Source organism: Mercenaria mercenaria, chromosome 5 (assembly GCF_021730395.1).
Source record: "Mercenaria mercenaria strain notata chromosome 5, MADL_Memer_1, whole genome shotgun sequence".
Classification (NCBI taxonomy): Eukaryota; Metazoa; Mollusca; class Bivalvia; order Venerida; family Veneridae; genus Mercenaria; species Mercenaria mercenaria.
Genome location: NC_069365.1, coordinates 48,659,089 through 48,674,151, shown reverse-complemented (window position 1 = coordinate 48,674,151; position 15,063 = coordinate 48,659,089).

Here is a 15,063-nt window from a genome sequence, read left to right as displayed (position 1 = left end):
CGTATTCACCTTGTTGTAAAGGTAAGTGTTTCGATATCAAATAAAGGGAGATAAATCTACTGGTATTGATATTACTTTCTTATCTGGCTAGTTGAGTTGTGCTTTTTATATAATCGATGTGACCGAGAAATAAATAAAACAACAAAGGTAGAAAAGAGTTACATTTCCTATGAGCCAGTGGTGTGCATTTTACATTTTACATGCATTTTCATGACGAATCATTGTGCATATTTTTGCGTTTTTGGTAAAACTTGAACTTTTTTTCCATTTTCATTTAATCCGGTACATTTGTATATATTAATTTCAAATATGTATTCCTTGGCCTCCGTTGTCGAGTGGATACGGTCGATAGCTACGAGTTAGAAACCTCGCTTTGAGTGTAGATTTGTTTCCTGTCAGTAAGCCATTAAGCTTGCTTTTGGGGCGCCTCTGTATACATTTTGTATGTACGGTCTTCATCAACAATCAATAGTTGGAAAGTCTCTATATTACCTAAATTGTGTTGTTGATGTTTTTATTTGTTCCGAGATCCGACAGTCCTTTGCAAAGAGATTTACCTATACTTGCGTAACAAACGTTGTGTACTACAGCTGAAATATATTATATACAAAAGCATGGCGGGGACATGATTTTTTCATCCTGTGGCTACGAGATAAACTGAAGAATTTTTATTTTCAATAAAATATTTTTTTCTCTATTTATCTCGTGACCACAAGAAAAACTAAAATATTTTTTTTTTGAAAATAATTTCTTTCGTTTTATCTCGTGACAAATATCTCTGAAAGATTTTTACTTTTTTTATCTTCAATTAAAAGTGTGTCAAAATAAAAGACGAGGTCCGCCATGACTGAGTAGGCCAATTGTAAATATCTATGGAAGTCAAACCATTTTTCCATAATCTATCTTGCTTAAATATCTTGCAGGCCCTATGTTTTTGTACAAATAGTAACTAAAGAAAGACTTAAGATAATTCGTTTTAAAATGACAACCCCAAAACACATCCCTAGTATAAAAGTATGGTGACCGATTTATGCCTTTTCGTTATTTCGTTCTGTCGCAATGACAGAATGACAAACGTCGTTATGGCGCCCCGGCCGAACGTCGCCTCGCCAAACGTCGCCCCGCCGAATGTCGGGTCGCCATAACGACGTTCGGTGCGACAGAACAAAATAACGAAATGGCATAAATCAGCCACCATATAAAAGCCTTAATTGAATTTAAAAACACTTCCGGTCATGATCAGTCTACACTTTGATTGTTGCATATGGAAACAACTGAAATCATATAGTCACCGAAACAACTACATTTGGACTTGTTTTTAATTTTTTCCACTGTAGTGTAGCAATATTGCTCTCCTGCATTTATAGGTAGACAGATGTCTCTGGTCATTATTTAGTGGAAGAAGGACTCGAAGGGCCGACTGCTTACTGTATTGTATTATCAAAGTAATGAAAAGGTGATTGTCTGTGGTCAGTTAATCACTCCTTTTGCCTTGTGTGTTGGGGAGGGGGTCTTTAAGTCAAAGATCAACATTGAGACTAAAAACAGTTTCCGTTCAAAAATGGAAAAAGCGTTGTCTACAGAAGAAATACTTGACTTGATTGCTTCGGTCACGACATGGCCTCTACTGTTTTAAGAGTCAGTATATAAAAGGTCAAGGTTACAGTGACCTCGAGACTTAAAACGGTTTCCGATCAATAAGAATAAATATCAACCCCCTTTATACCCCCTACCCATTCCTCCCTCTATTTCTATATTTTGCATACAATTAAAATGTACTTTTTGGATTTTTGAAGCAACCGTCTATAATTTTTTTCCTTTACAGCTTCTTTTTGCTGTGGGCCTACTTTGCAAATTCGTGGCTTTGTGGCTGTGTTTTTGTTGCTTTATGCTTCCGAGAAATCTATACTAACCTATTATCTTTTGGTCATTTGAACAACAAAGTTGGTTATGTATGGTCATTATATTAATCCAATTATTAAAGGGGACAGTCGTGGTCACAATAAATGGTTTCCGACCAATGACTGTAGAATACTTTGGCTTAGGACTGTCTTTTACAGTATGATTGACTATTATCATCAGTAGATGACCATACTGTTTTGAGGTAGAGTAGATAAAACGTCAAGGTCACGGTGGCATTGTGATTAAAATGGTTTCGTATCAACACTCGGAGAACGCTCTCGCCTGCGGCTGTCATACTGTATTATAGCGTAAAGGTCAGGTTCACACTGGAATGGTTTTAGGATGTGTAGCTCGAAAAAAACATGGGCATGTGAGCGTCGAAATGTATAATTAGCTTATTTGGCAGGTAGATAAATCATTGTTTTAGATCAGTATGCTGAATGCCAATGTCACATCACGCCTGAAAATGCGCACCCAGATAACTCTACTTAATAAGGCCCGCTATAGCGTAATAGGGTTTTTCTATAATTATAATATAAGTTTTCGGGACATAAATAGTTAAACTTGAAAAAATACGTTTTCGGGATATAAAGTAATTTAATTTCTTTTAATATTTTCAAGTAGAATTATTAAGTTAAAATTCTTAAAAGGACCGAGTGTACTTGTCAAACATGTCATTGAATCAAATGCCACAGGGTCTTATCTGTTTATTATTCGATTTATTTACGGGAAAGAATCTAAAATATACAAGACTACCTCGGAAGTTTACGAGATATTAAGGTAATATTGCGCAGGCCTGTCTTGCATTTCTCCTCTTTATAAACGTATATATTGAGATTAAAATCAGTTAGAGTAAGGTTAGGTTTCCGTGCACCTTCCGTTGAAGTCATGGATGCCATCTCACTGAGTGATTTATTAGTTGTAAATCTGAAACGAGAACGAATATTATAATACAAGCAAAACAAGTTTATGTCTATTTAATGCAATGATATTAGCTTTCGAAATTTTGATTCCTATAATGTTTATTTTAAACTTAAAATGCCGATGCAAGTTTTATACTGAAAACATAATGCAAAACTTAAATACACCTGCTCAAAGCAAAGAGTTCCTATGCTTTGTATATAAAAAGCACGAATACAATAATTATTACGAAAAAAAAACATGAAAATCAAAATCTTTTAAACTTAATGCATTCCCTCAAAGCAGAATGTTATTTTATCTTTAAAGTGCCTTAGTGCCTTGTTTCTTGAATAATGAAATACGTGATAAAATACATGAATATGTAAAGATTTACGTAAAACAGGAGAAACTTTAAAATAAAATATAAGGCTTTATACCTAAGGAAGTTAAAGGCAACATGTAAATCTGAAACGAAAACCAGAAATTAAACATAATAAGAATGTGACCTATAAATGTAAATGTGACTTATAGATGTAAATGTGACCTATAGATGTAAATGTGACCTATAAATATAACATTTATGTAACATGTTTGCTTTACACAGTCAATAACTAAACATGTATAATCTTATTTAATGTTAGATTGCCACGGAGAAATCAATTTGGTATAGAGATTTGTCTTGCACGTACCGTCTTTTATCTGATCAAAACAGGCAATTGTATAACGGCTGTTGAACATTTCTGATCAATTTTACGAGCCATTTTATCAGTTTAAAAAAAGCTTTATTTCTTTAAAGGTATACTATATTTAAATTGCATATATTGATAAATATGAACACTTTTCATGTACAGTTTATGTAAATATAAAACTTACCTGATTATTTGTACCAACAGTACATTATTTAGGTTAAAAACAGTACGTAATTGATACGCAGTATAAATATGTTCTACCACTAAAAAGTCTAACAAACTGGAATTTTTTTTTAACAACCGACTGTTACTGCATGAGATTTCATTATGAATGTAGTTCTACATGCATAATTAATATATCTATTTTGTAAACTTACAGTATACACTACTGGATACACATACCATTAAACATGCTTTAAAACCCTGTAAAATATCCATTAAAATAGGAAAAACCGTTAATTAACCCCATTAATTCTTGCATCACTTTATTTAACTGGTTTCACAATGTTAATAGGTTACATGTTAAAATACCATTAAAACACCCATTTTTGACCATGAATCATGCCATTAAAAATTTAGTTTGGTAGCTAAAGAAGTAATGGCTTTGAAAAAATAGTGAAATTCTGTATATTTTGAATTTAACAGGATTATTCATGGCCCTTAAATTTGATTTAATGCCCATCAAATGTTCAGGTTCTGTACGATTTCATTTTAGAGTAAACTTAACGGCCCTTAATAGCAATGTGATGCCCATTAAATCCTACATTCTCTAAAATGTGATTTGTACTTTTTTTTTCTTTTTTGGCATTTGGCTTGCACTCTCATTGAATGCTTATAATTCCAGTCCAATATTGTTCTAAAATAGACTTTAATCACAATAAATACATACTACGCACACATTGTCTATAATATATCATGTTGTTATATTAAGTTGCATTAAAGTTATTTCCCCTTGATGCAGTTACGCCATTTTTTCAAATGTTTGCCAAATTGTGTTCCTACAAATAATCGGATTTATTTCAATGAAACTTTAATTTATTTGATAACATCAATCTACATTATTTTGGTAAGGGTAAATATGTATTGATGCATGCCACTTTTCTGGATTTTGTGTTTCCTGTCCAAATAATCAGCATTTGTATAAGAAAATGGGTGGGGTAAGGGATTTTCAAATTTTCCAATCCTTGAGTAGAAACTAAGGTTTATAGAGAAGAGAACAGTACACATGATTGTGAAGATTTACAGTCTGATTTAAATTCATTTGGGGCATGGGCAGATCAATCGCTTCTACTTTTCAATTAATCAAAGAGTGTAGTACGCTTGATTGGAGAGGGGGAAGCTACTTGTGATGCAATCCCTCCAACATTTGCTTTTAGCTGTTTAAGTGCATGCACCTGAGCTCAAAGTACTGAAGTAGAGCTAAATTGTGATTGCCTATTGTGCGCTGACATTGTCATTAACAGTTGCTTTTTGAATACACCTGATGCCAAATGTCTGTACCAATAAAACCTCGGTCAGAATGTTTGTCAATATTATAAAGTTGAATAGTTAAAACTACCCACATGGTCACTTGATCTATTCAACCGGTACCTGTAAACCCTTCTCAGTACAACACAATACAATACAATATCCATTTATTTTCTCATTTCATATGAACTTTTGACAGAATAAGGATACAATATGACAAATGTTTGTAAGAGGCTGTTACATGTTAATGAAGAAACAAATGTTCTTCTAGCATTTTACAAAATAGTACATATGTATAGATACTATTACATGTGTAGTAATACGTAGTTTAAATCAATACGGCAAATATCAATATGAAGTTGATTATCTTAAGATGTCTAATTCTGATGGCAAATTTTCATGGCCCTTCATTTGATATACCATTAAAATATTACGAACCCATTAAAATTGATTCTGACATATTTAATCAGACCATTAATCATTTTTTAATAATTAACGGCCATTAACAGAGTATTAAAAAAATTATTGGCCCCATTAGTTCTTACTATTTAATGTAGAATTAAGGGGTAATTTTTTAATGGCACATTAATTTCATGCCAATTAAAAATTTTCATGGAGTTTTAAGGAGCCTGTTAATTTATTTTAATGGTTTATTTTAAGCAGCTTTTCATGGGCATCAAAGTCATTTTAACAAGGTATATTTTACCAGGGTTTTAATATACTTATTTCATGGCTTTTTAATGTATGGCATTAAAACTATGGTCATGAAAATCCCATTAAATAGTAAGAAGTAATGGGTGAATTTTAATGGTGACCTGGTAAAACTCTGTTAAAATCGTTTGAAAAAATTAAAGCCAATTTCATGACCCTTTTAATGGCATGTGCGTCCAGTAGTGATATTTAATGAGAATTGTCTTTTCTGCAGCGTTGAAGTAAATAGCTCAAGATTGAAATACTTTAGTGGCAGATACCTTTAATGTAGATAATCTATGATTGTTCCAGGTGTTACATGTTATTATACAACACACACGATTAAATAGCGAGAACAAATTGTTTTCATAACGTTCATTTCACTTGATGTACTTGTTGATTCATTTTACGGAATCGGAGACGTAATGACAATCGGCAAGTTACGTACTTTCCGTAAGCGACTTCGGCATTTTCCGGTTTTTACGAAAAGTTATTTGCGGGTTCAGCTACTTTACGTGCCTGGCGGGAATACGTAATTATACGGAAATTGACGAGTGTCACTAGGGGTCCACAATATGCATGAAAACACCAGAAACGAAGGTAAGGGTCAATTCGCAAGGACAGCCGATAAGGGGTTCGCAGATGTCAAATAAGAATAATGTTGAAAAGTTTAAACCTTTTATTTCACTAAATATCTTCAAAATACGAAACCCGCATCAACAAAAGTACTTTGCATCCTGCAATATTTTATTTCAGCACTGATAAAGTTTCGGAAGATATAACAATACGAAAACCTTGTCAAAACACATGGCTCAGAACTTCATGTCTGATTTTACTAGTGTTGCATGACACGTTAGTCCATGGTGTTTCAAAATCCAAAACAACTGTTTGAATATGCCTTATCTTTCTATAAGAACTCCTATAACACCTTTTAAATCTAGCTATTATTGATTAAGAAAAAAGCATTGCATTTAAAAGCAACGAAAACGAATTCATCTTATTCATGACTAAAATTTCCCTTTTTTCTCAAAATATATAGAGTGCAAAATGTCTCTTTTTTGTATTTTATATTGATCTCGAGTTTTCGTGTTGGCGGGTATAAATATGTCGTGTTGGCGCCCTTTATTTATCGTGCTGTCGTGTTTTTGCCCCGCCGACTCGAAAACATGAAAACTCGACAAATTAGGTATTTGTCGAGTTTTCGTGTTTTCGCCCGCCAACACGAACACGCGACAAATACATTACTTGTCGAGTTTTCGTGTTTTCTTGTTTTCGCCCCGCCGATGTTGTATTTACGGTGCCCCTAAAGTGACATGTTACACACTTTTTTTCCAATTAGGTAATGTGAGACTTTTTTTATTTCGTTTAAACGAAATGATTTCGTTTAAACGAAATAAGTTATTTCGTTTAAACGAAATAAGTTATTTCGTTTAAACGAAATCATTTCGTTTAAACGAAATAATCATTTCGTTTAAACGAAATAACTTATTGTCATATTGTATCCTTATTCTGTCTGATACACTACATATATAATTGGTGGTTTGTGGCCAAAGTCAGACTTTACTTATATTTTATGATGTTACACTTGTGTACCAAAAAAAAACATTTAAAGTTGTCAATAACTTATTTCGTTTAAACGTGTGTAACATGTCACTTTAGGGGCACCGTATGTATTTGTGTTTTCGTGTTGTCGAGTTTTCGCCCCGCCAACATGAAAACACGAAATGGCAGAAATTAGCCACCATACCTGTTACCTTTTATAATTCAAGAGTGATTTGTTTTGTTTATACTCGCTTGAACGTCACACTGAAACTATTAATGGTAAAACGGCGACTTTCCGGCTTCAATAGTAGAGGAAGACTGCAGGTACGGGCATCTTGGGCTGTACCTGGTAGAACCACAGACCGTCCGTAAGCCAGCTGCATGGCTTCCTCACGCTAAAGAATTCTACACTCAACCAAGGTTTCGAACCCACATTGGTCAGAGGCAAGTGATTTGCACTCAGCGGCTTTAACCCACTTGGATGTCAAATTATTAATGGGTAATGCAGTTCTAAAAGGTAAGAAGTATTTTCATTGATAATTGGATTTCTTGTAGGTTGAATGTTAAAATGTCCGTCCTGCGGACGATTTTCATAAGTATAATGTTTTGTCTGGGTAGACATCCAGAAGTATGTAGATTCAGTCACTGTTCGAATTAAACATGAGTTCTAAACTGATTCATGGTTACCTTTCAGCTAAACGAATGTATCTGACAAACACAAATCTTATTCCTGTTTGTTCTATCTAGATACACTACATATATAATTGGTGGTTTGTGGCCAAAGTCAGACTTTACTTATATTTTATGATGTTACACTTGTGTACCAAAAAAAAAACATTTAAAGTTGTCAATAACTGTCACTGGAGTGTTTAATGACTCCAATGGTGGTTGAATATTGCACAATAGCTCGAGTCTGTATGATAAGAGAGGTACAGTGTATGAAAACACTATATAAGTATATTTTTAAGCAAAAATGGGGCATAATTCAGGAAATATTGTCACAAGAGTTATGATGCACCTTGTGTCATATTATGTGGGTGATGATGTGGAACAACTACTTCCAGCAAACAAATGCGCTTCTTAATTACTGAGATATAATGAAAATGCATCAAAATTAACCTTAAATTCTAAGTAAAAGGGGGCATAATGCATGAAAATTTGGGATCAGAGTTATTGTCACAAATTGATATACGGGCCTTGTTTTATCTGTAGTGTAAATGCAGGTATTGCATCATCTTTTTGTAAATTTTTGAGTTATTGAGGTAAATGTCAGATTTCACGCATATAATACCTCTAATGTTTTTCTGTATTTCATAACTTAAATTTCGATGTAAATTTCATTAAATTCGGTTCAGTGATAAGAAAATTGATATTTTATAAACTTCAGTAATTTATGTTTTTATCCCCAAAACCACTATAACGGGCCTTAAATTGTCAATTTCAATCCGCGCAAAAGTAGTCAGATTTCCCGGCTATATCGTGAATCCCGTGAAAATAGAAATAGTCAGAGCTCACGACTTAACCGTGAGTCCCATGAAATTTAGTATTTGGCGGGACATTACCCTTTAAAAAGACTGGACTAGATATGCCTTGCGCACACCACCTTCCGACATTATAGACGAATCTATGTCTGATTATTTTTTCTTGCTAGAAATTTATGCTCGATCGAGGTAAGAAATTTATTTGTTAGATTTTTGTATGATTTTTACATTACGATTTTTATTTGGTAAGTTTTTGTGCATTCTACAGAATTCTGTAACATTTACTTTTCGGCATGTAATTTTTGGCTAGTTTCGGTATGTCAGGATAATTCATTAATTTTTTCAGACTTTTGTAAATTATTTCGAAAGAGGAGTCTAAAATGTTTCGTTTATATAAGGTGCAAAATTTGTACTGAAATTTGTAACATGATATTTATAAAGTACTCTGTTTCAAAAACATATGTCAAACATTTCGTTGTTATGGAACGCCATTACTGCATTGTGTTGTTATGTATAAATCTATGTGGCAAGTCTAGTACCATGTATGTAATATATTATTGTAATATGAAATTGTATGCCAGTCCATTGCATATACATACAATGTCCGTTTTAGTGTATGACATTTGATGCTATATGGATGCCAACTATGATATAACGTTTGATTTACATTGAATTTTGTTAATTTGTAGTTGTAAATAATGGCTGCAGTTAATCATTATATATCTATATTTTTCATCATAAACTTCTCATATCTTTTTCATACTTCAACTTAGTGTTTTAAGTAAGTAGTTTTAGTAATAATGGAAGTAATAAGTGACGTATTTTAATCACGTGACGTCTGAACTTAGTAGCACATATATTTTGTATAAGTAGCACGTATTATTTATGGGAGCCTACGGAGGTATGGTGTACACAAAGGAGCAGTTTTATGCCCTGACTTATTTGTTTTGCTATGGTGCTTACCATATGTTATATATTTTAGCTTCTTCCGCCAGACGATTTTACCTGGTGATGTCATAACCCGGAAGTACAATGCCCGAGGTTCACTTGTCTTCACTCGCCTGGATGTGATTTTCCCAGCGCAGAGCTTTCGTCCCATTGTTGTGCCGTAAACCGCAAAGACGATGATTTTTGTTATCCTCTGAAGTCAGCTCAGGGATGCAATAACCTACCACCATAGGGAGCCAATACGGAATCAACGTTTTCACGGTTTAAAGGGACTTGATTTAAAGATACGTCATATATTGTTTGTGCTACTTAAAGTTCGCAATTAAATGAAAGAACTGTGCCACGTCACATAAAATGGTAAAGGGTGTTGATTTGCTCTGATGGTTACTGTCGCCGGTACGGCCTTTCCTGTCACAATGGTGTCAGAAGTGGGATTGGTCGACCAGACACAGTAGCTATTCGAACATTATTAACACCCATTTAACTGCAGCAATAATTTGTAAAGATTCCTCTTGTTTTGTTCTATTGGTACACATATAATAGTTTTATTCATTTTTCAGAGTGACGGCTTACCTCAGACAAGACAAGACAGACCCATAGCTTCAGCTAACCAGCTTTAGTGGTCACAGACTGATAGACAGTCGCATACGGCACTTGGATTCTGGGGTGAGTTCGTTCCTTTTATTTTTCTTTTGGGTTTATTTTGTGTCACTCTATGATTAAGCCACCATATATCTGTGCTGAGAGTGACCACCCTTGATAAGGAGAGTTATCCTACTCACTCTTACTTCTGCGTCGCCCTACTTCTCCCAGTGATCCTATTATATATCAGTGTACTGTTTACATACTAGATACAGTATTTTAATTTGTGTGTGTTAGCAAGCTTGTTTACTTGCATATACTTTTAACCGACTCTTATGTTTTAGTGCTACACAGTTGTGTTATACCTATTCTTTATCTTAGGATAAAGCACTTTGGTTTATTTTTGTTTTATTTGTTAACCTAAAGTGTTAACACTAGTTACAGTTGATTGATATTTGACAAGGCTAGGGTATTGTTGCAGCATACTGTCACTGTACATTGTTGATTGTTGCCTATGCAACCTTGATTGACACATAGTACTGTTGCGCAACTTAGTGTATTATTATTTTAGTGAGGACGTTTTGTGTTGTATATACGTAGAGTATAGTATTTTGTTTTGGCTTCAGTGGTAACTGTAGAGCCTTCATGTAAACTAGTGTAGTCTAGTATTCCCTCACGATTGTTTATTTAGTGTCTCAGGTTGTTATAGTAGCTGTAGTGCGTAGTGTTGTATAATGTTAACATAGTGTAATCATTTAAACATGACTAATGTAGTAGAGTTAACGAAGGTAGGACAGGAGTTAGGTTTTGAAGGAGAGGAGTTACGCAACTTTGTTAAAGAAGAGCAGGCTAGGGAACGTGAGGAAAGACATAGTAGATTAGAGGCAGAGAAAGATAGATTAGAGGCAGAGAAATTAAGAGCAGAGGCAGAGAAAGATAGGTTAGAAGCAGAGAAGGAAAGATTTGAGTTAAAAGCTAGGTTGCAGAAAGAAAAGATAGAATATGAAAAACAAAGTAGTTTAGAAGCAGATAAGGAAATATTAGAGTTAGAAGCTAGGTTGCAGAATGAAAAGATAGAATATGAACGACAAAGTAGTTTAGAGACAGAGAAGGAAAGATTAGAGTAAGAGGCTAGGTTGCAGAAGGAAAAGATAGAGTATGAACGTAAGTTAGAATTAGATAAGTTAGAATACGGACGTAAGTTAGAACAGGATAAGTTAGAAATGGAAAAGGAGAAGTTAATGTTAGCTAGGAAGTTAGAAACAGAGGAGGAAGCAGAAAGTAGGAAATTAGAAACAGAGCATAAGTTTAAGACAGACTTAGAAAAGATGAGTAAGAAAAAGGTAAAGGTTAAGATGTCTCCTTTTGATGAGAAAATTGATTCCATGGATGCGTACTCGAATGTGTACGAAACGTACGCTGTTGCGCAGGACTGGGATAAAGAGATATGGTCACTAAACTTACCGTTCCTTCTAAAGGGTACGGCAAGAGAGGTTTTTGATAGGCTTCCGTTGGAAGATAGGAAGGATTATGATAAACTGAAAGCCGCTTTGCTACGTCAGTTCAAACTCACTGACGATGGCTATAAGAAAAATTTAGAACTGAAAGGCCTCGTGATAATGAGACCTTTGTGATGTTTCTAGCCAGAATAAGTAGATATTTAGATGGCTGGCTTAGATTGAGTAAGGTAGAGAAAACATACGAAGGATTATTAGATTTTATACTTAGGGACCAATTCTTAGACGTATGTAATAGAGAACTATACCAGAATTTGAGTAGTAAGAGGTTAGTTAAAGCTAAGGATGTAGCCGAAGATGCAGATTTGTTTGCAAAGACTCGTGGAGGTCAATGGCAGAGGTTAGGAGGTACTGTCAGTCATGTAGTATTTGTCAACGTACTATAGCTAAGGGTAGGGTAAGTAAAGTTCCGTTAGGAAAAATGCCTTTGATTGATACTCCGTTTAAGAGAGTTGCTGTCGACATTGTTGGTCCGATCGAACCTATGACTGGTAGGAAAAACAGATACATTTTGACTATGGTAGATTATGCAACTAGATATCCGGACGCCATAGCACTACCTAGTATTGAAACTGAGAGAGTAGCAGAGGCATTAGTAGATATGTATAGTAGATTAGGAGTGCCAGAGGAAATGCTTACCGATTGTGGATCGCAGTTTACGTCAGAACTTATGGCAGAAGTTAGTAGGTTATTGTCATTAAGGCAGTTAACTACAACACCGTATCACCCTATGTGTAACGGTTTAGTAGAGAAGTTTAACGGTAGTTTGAAGCAAATGTTGAAGCGTATATGTAGTGAGAGACCTAGAGATTGGGATAGGTATTTGAATGCTATGTTGTTTGCTTACCGTGAAGTTCCGCAAGAAAGTTTGGGATTTTCTCCCTTTGAGTTACTTTACGGTATGATATTCAGTTGTCAACTACAGATCCGATAGGAGTAAAGGGTTATCCTATTCCTTTTCATTCGCAGCCAGTAGTGAAAGAGGAAGTAGATAACATGTTGGAGTTGGGAGTAATCGAACCATCAAATGCTCCATTTTCCTCCCCTATTGTCCTCATAAGGAAAAAAGATTAGGTTCTGTATAGATTTCCGCCAGGCCAACAAACTCACGGTTTTCGATGCTGAACCTATACCAAACATGGAGGAGATGTTTTCAAAATTATCTTAGTATAGATATTTTTCTAAACTAGACTTGAGCAAAGGTTACTGGCAGGTTCCTTTGTCTGAAAAGGCAAAACCCATGACTGCTTTTGAAACCACGAAAGGTTTGTTCCAGTTCCGTAAGATGCCCTTTGGATTAGTTAACGCACCTGCAACATTTTGTAGACTTATGCGGAAGGTTCTGAAGGACCTAGGGCACTCAGATAGCTTCATTGGTGATATCCTGGTGTATACAATTACATGGCCAGAACATGTAGTAGCTCTTTCTGAGTTGTTAACCAGACTAAGAGAGGCTAAGTTAACAGCAAAACCGACTAAGTGTTTTATAGGGTTTCAGAAGTTAGAATGTTAAGGGCACATGATAGGAGATGTCCAGACCCTTGAACCAGTTCCAAATAAGGTACAGGCCATACAGGATGCCGAGAGACCGAAAACTAAGAAGGCAATACGTTCATTCTTAGGTGTAGTCGGATTTTACAGAAAGTTTATCCCCAATTTTGCCGCCATTGCAGTTCCACTCAGAGATTTGACGAAAAAGGGTCAGCCGAATCTTGTAGAGTCAAGAAAAGGCTTTCAAGACTTTGAAGGCTAGCTTAATGGGTCCGCCTATTTTGAAGTTGCCAGATTTAGATCAGACTTTTATATTAAGAGTAGATGCTTCAGATGTAGGTTTAGGCTCAGTATTGCTTCAGGAAAGTGATGGAATGAAATTAACTGTAGCGTATGCTAGTAGAAAATTGCTACCTAGGGAGCAGAAGTACTCAGCGACAGAGAAGGAGTGTTTAGCGATAGTATGGGCAGTAGCTAAGTTTCACCGGTATTTGTTCGGTAAAGACTTTGTATTAGAGACAGATCATCAGCCACTCACTTATTTGAATAAAGCGAAACTTAGCAACACTAGGCTAATGAGATGGGCATTGGCATTACAGCCATATAGGATCAGTATTAGAGCAATTCCTGGTAGAGAAAATGTAGGCGCAGATTATTTGAGTAGAGTGTAGACAGGTGGCTATATTATATGGTGTACAGAAAGTGACAGTGTGTTTTTTTTTTTCTTGTGTTTGATATTTTCAGTATGTCAGTTTGTTTTCATTTAAGAAAATTATAAATTTTCTTTTTAAGGGGGACGTGTGTCACAAATTGATAGACGGGCCTTATTTTATCTGTAGTGTAAATGCAGGTATTGCATTATCTTTTTGTAAATTTTTGAGTTATTGAGGTAAATGTCAGATTTCACGCATATAATACCTCTAATGTTTTTCTGTATTTCATAACTTAAATTTCGATGTAAATTTCATTAAATTCGGTTCAGTAATAAGAAAATTGATATTTTATAAACTTCAGTAATTTATGCTTTTATCCCCAAAACCACTATAACGGGCCTTAAATTGTCAATTTCAATCCGCGCCAAAGTAGTCAGATTTCCCGGCTATATCGTGAATCCCGTGAAAATAGAAATAGTCAGAGCTCACTAATTAACCGTGAGTCCCATGAAATTTAGTATTTGAGGGACATTACCCTTTAAATAGACTGGACTAGATATGCCTTGCGCACACCACCTTCCGACATTATAGACGAATCTATGTCTGATTATTTTTTCTTGCTAGAAATTTATGCTCGATCGAGGTAAGAAATTTATTTGTTAGATTTTTGTATGATTTTTGCATTACGATTTTTATTTGGTAAATTTTTGTGCATTCTACTGAATTCTGTAACATTTACTTTTCGGCATGTAATTTTTGGCTAGTTTCGGTATGTCAGGATAATTCATTAATTTTTTCAGACTTTTGTAAATTATTTCGAAAGAGGAATCTTAAATGTTTCGTTTATATAAGATGTAAAATTTGTACTGAAATTTGTAACATGATATTTATAAAGTACTCTGTTTCAAAAACATATGTCAAACATTTCGTTGTATGGAACGCCATTACTGCATTGTATTTTTATGTATAAATCTATGTGGCAAGTCTAGTACCATGAATGTAATATATTATTGTAATATGAAATTGTGTGCCAGTCCATTGCATATGCATACAATGTCCGTTTTAGTGTATGGCATTTGATGCTATATGGATGCCAACTATGATATAACGTTTGATTTACATTGAATTTTGTTAATTTGTAGTAAATAATGGCTACAGTTAATCATTTCCGTATCTATATATTCATCATAAACTTTTCATA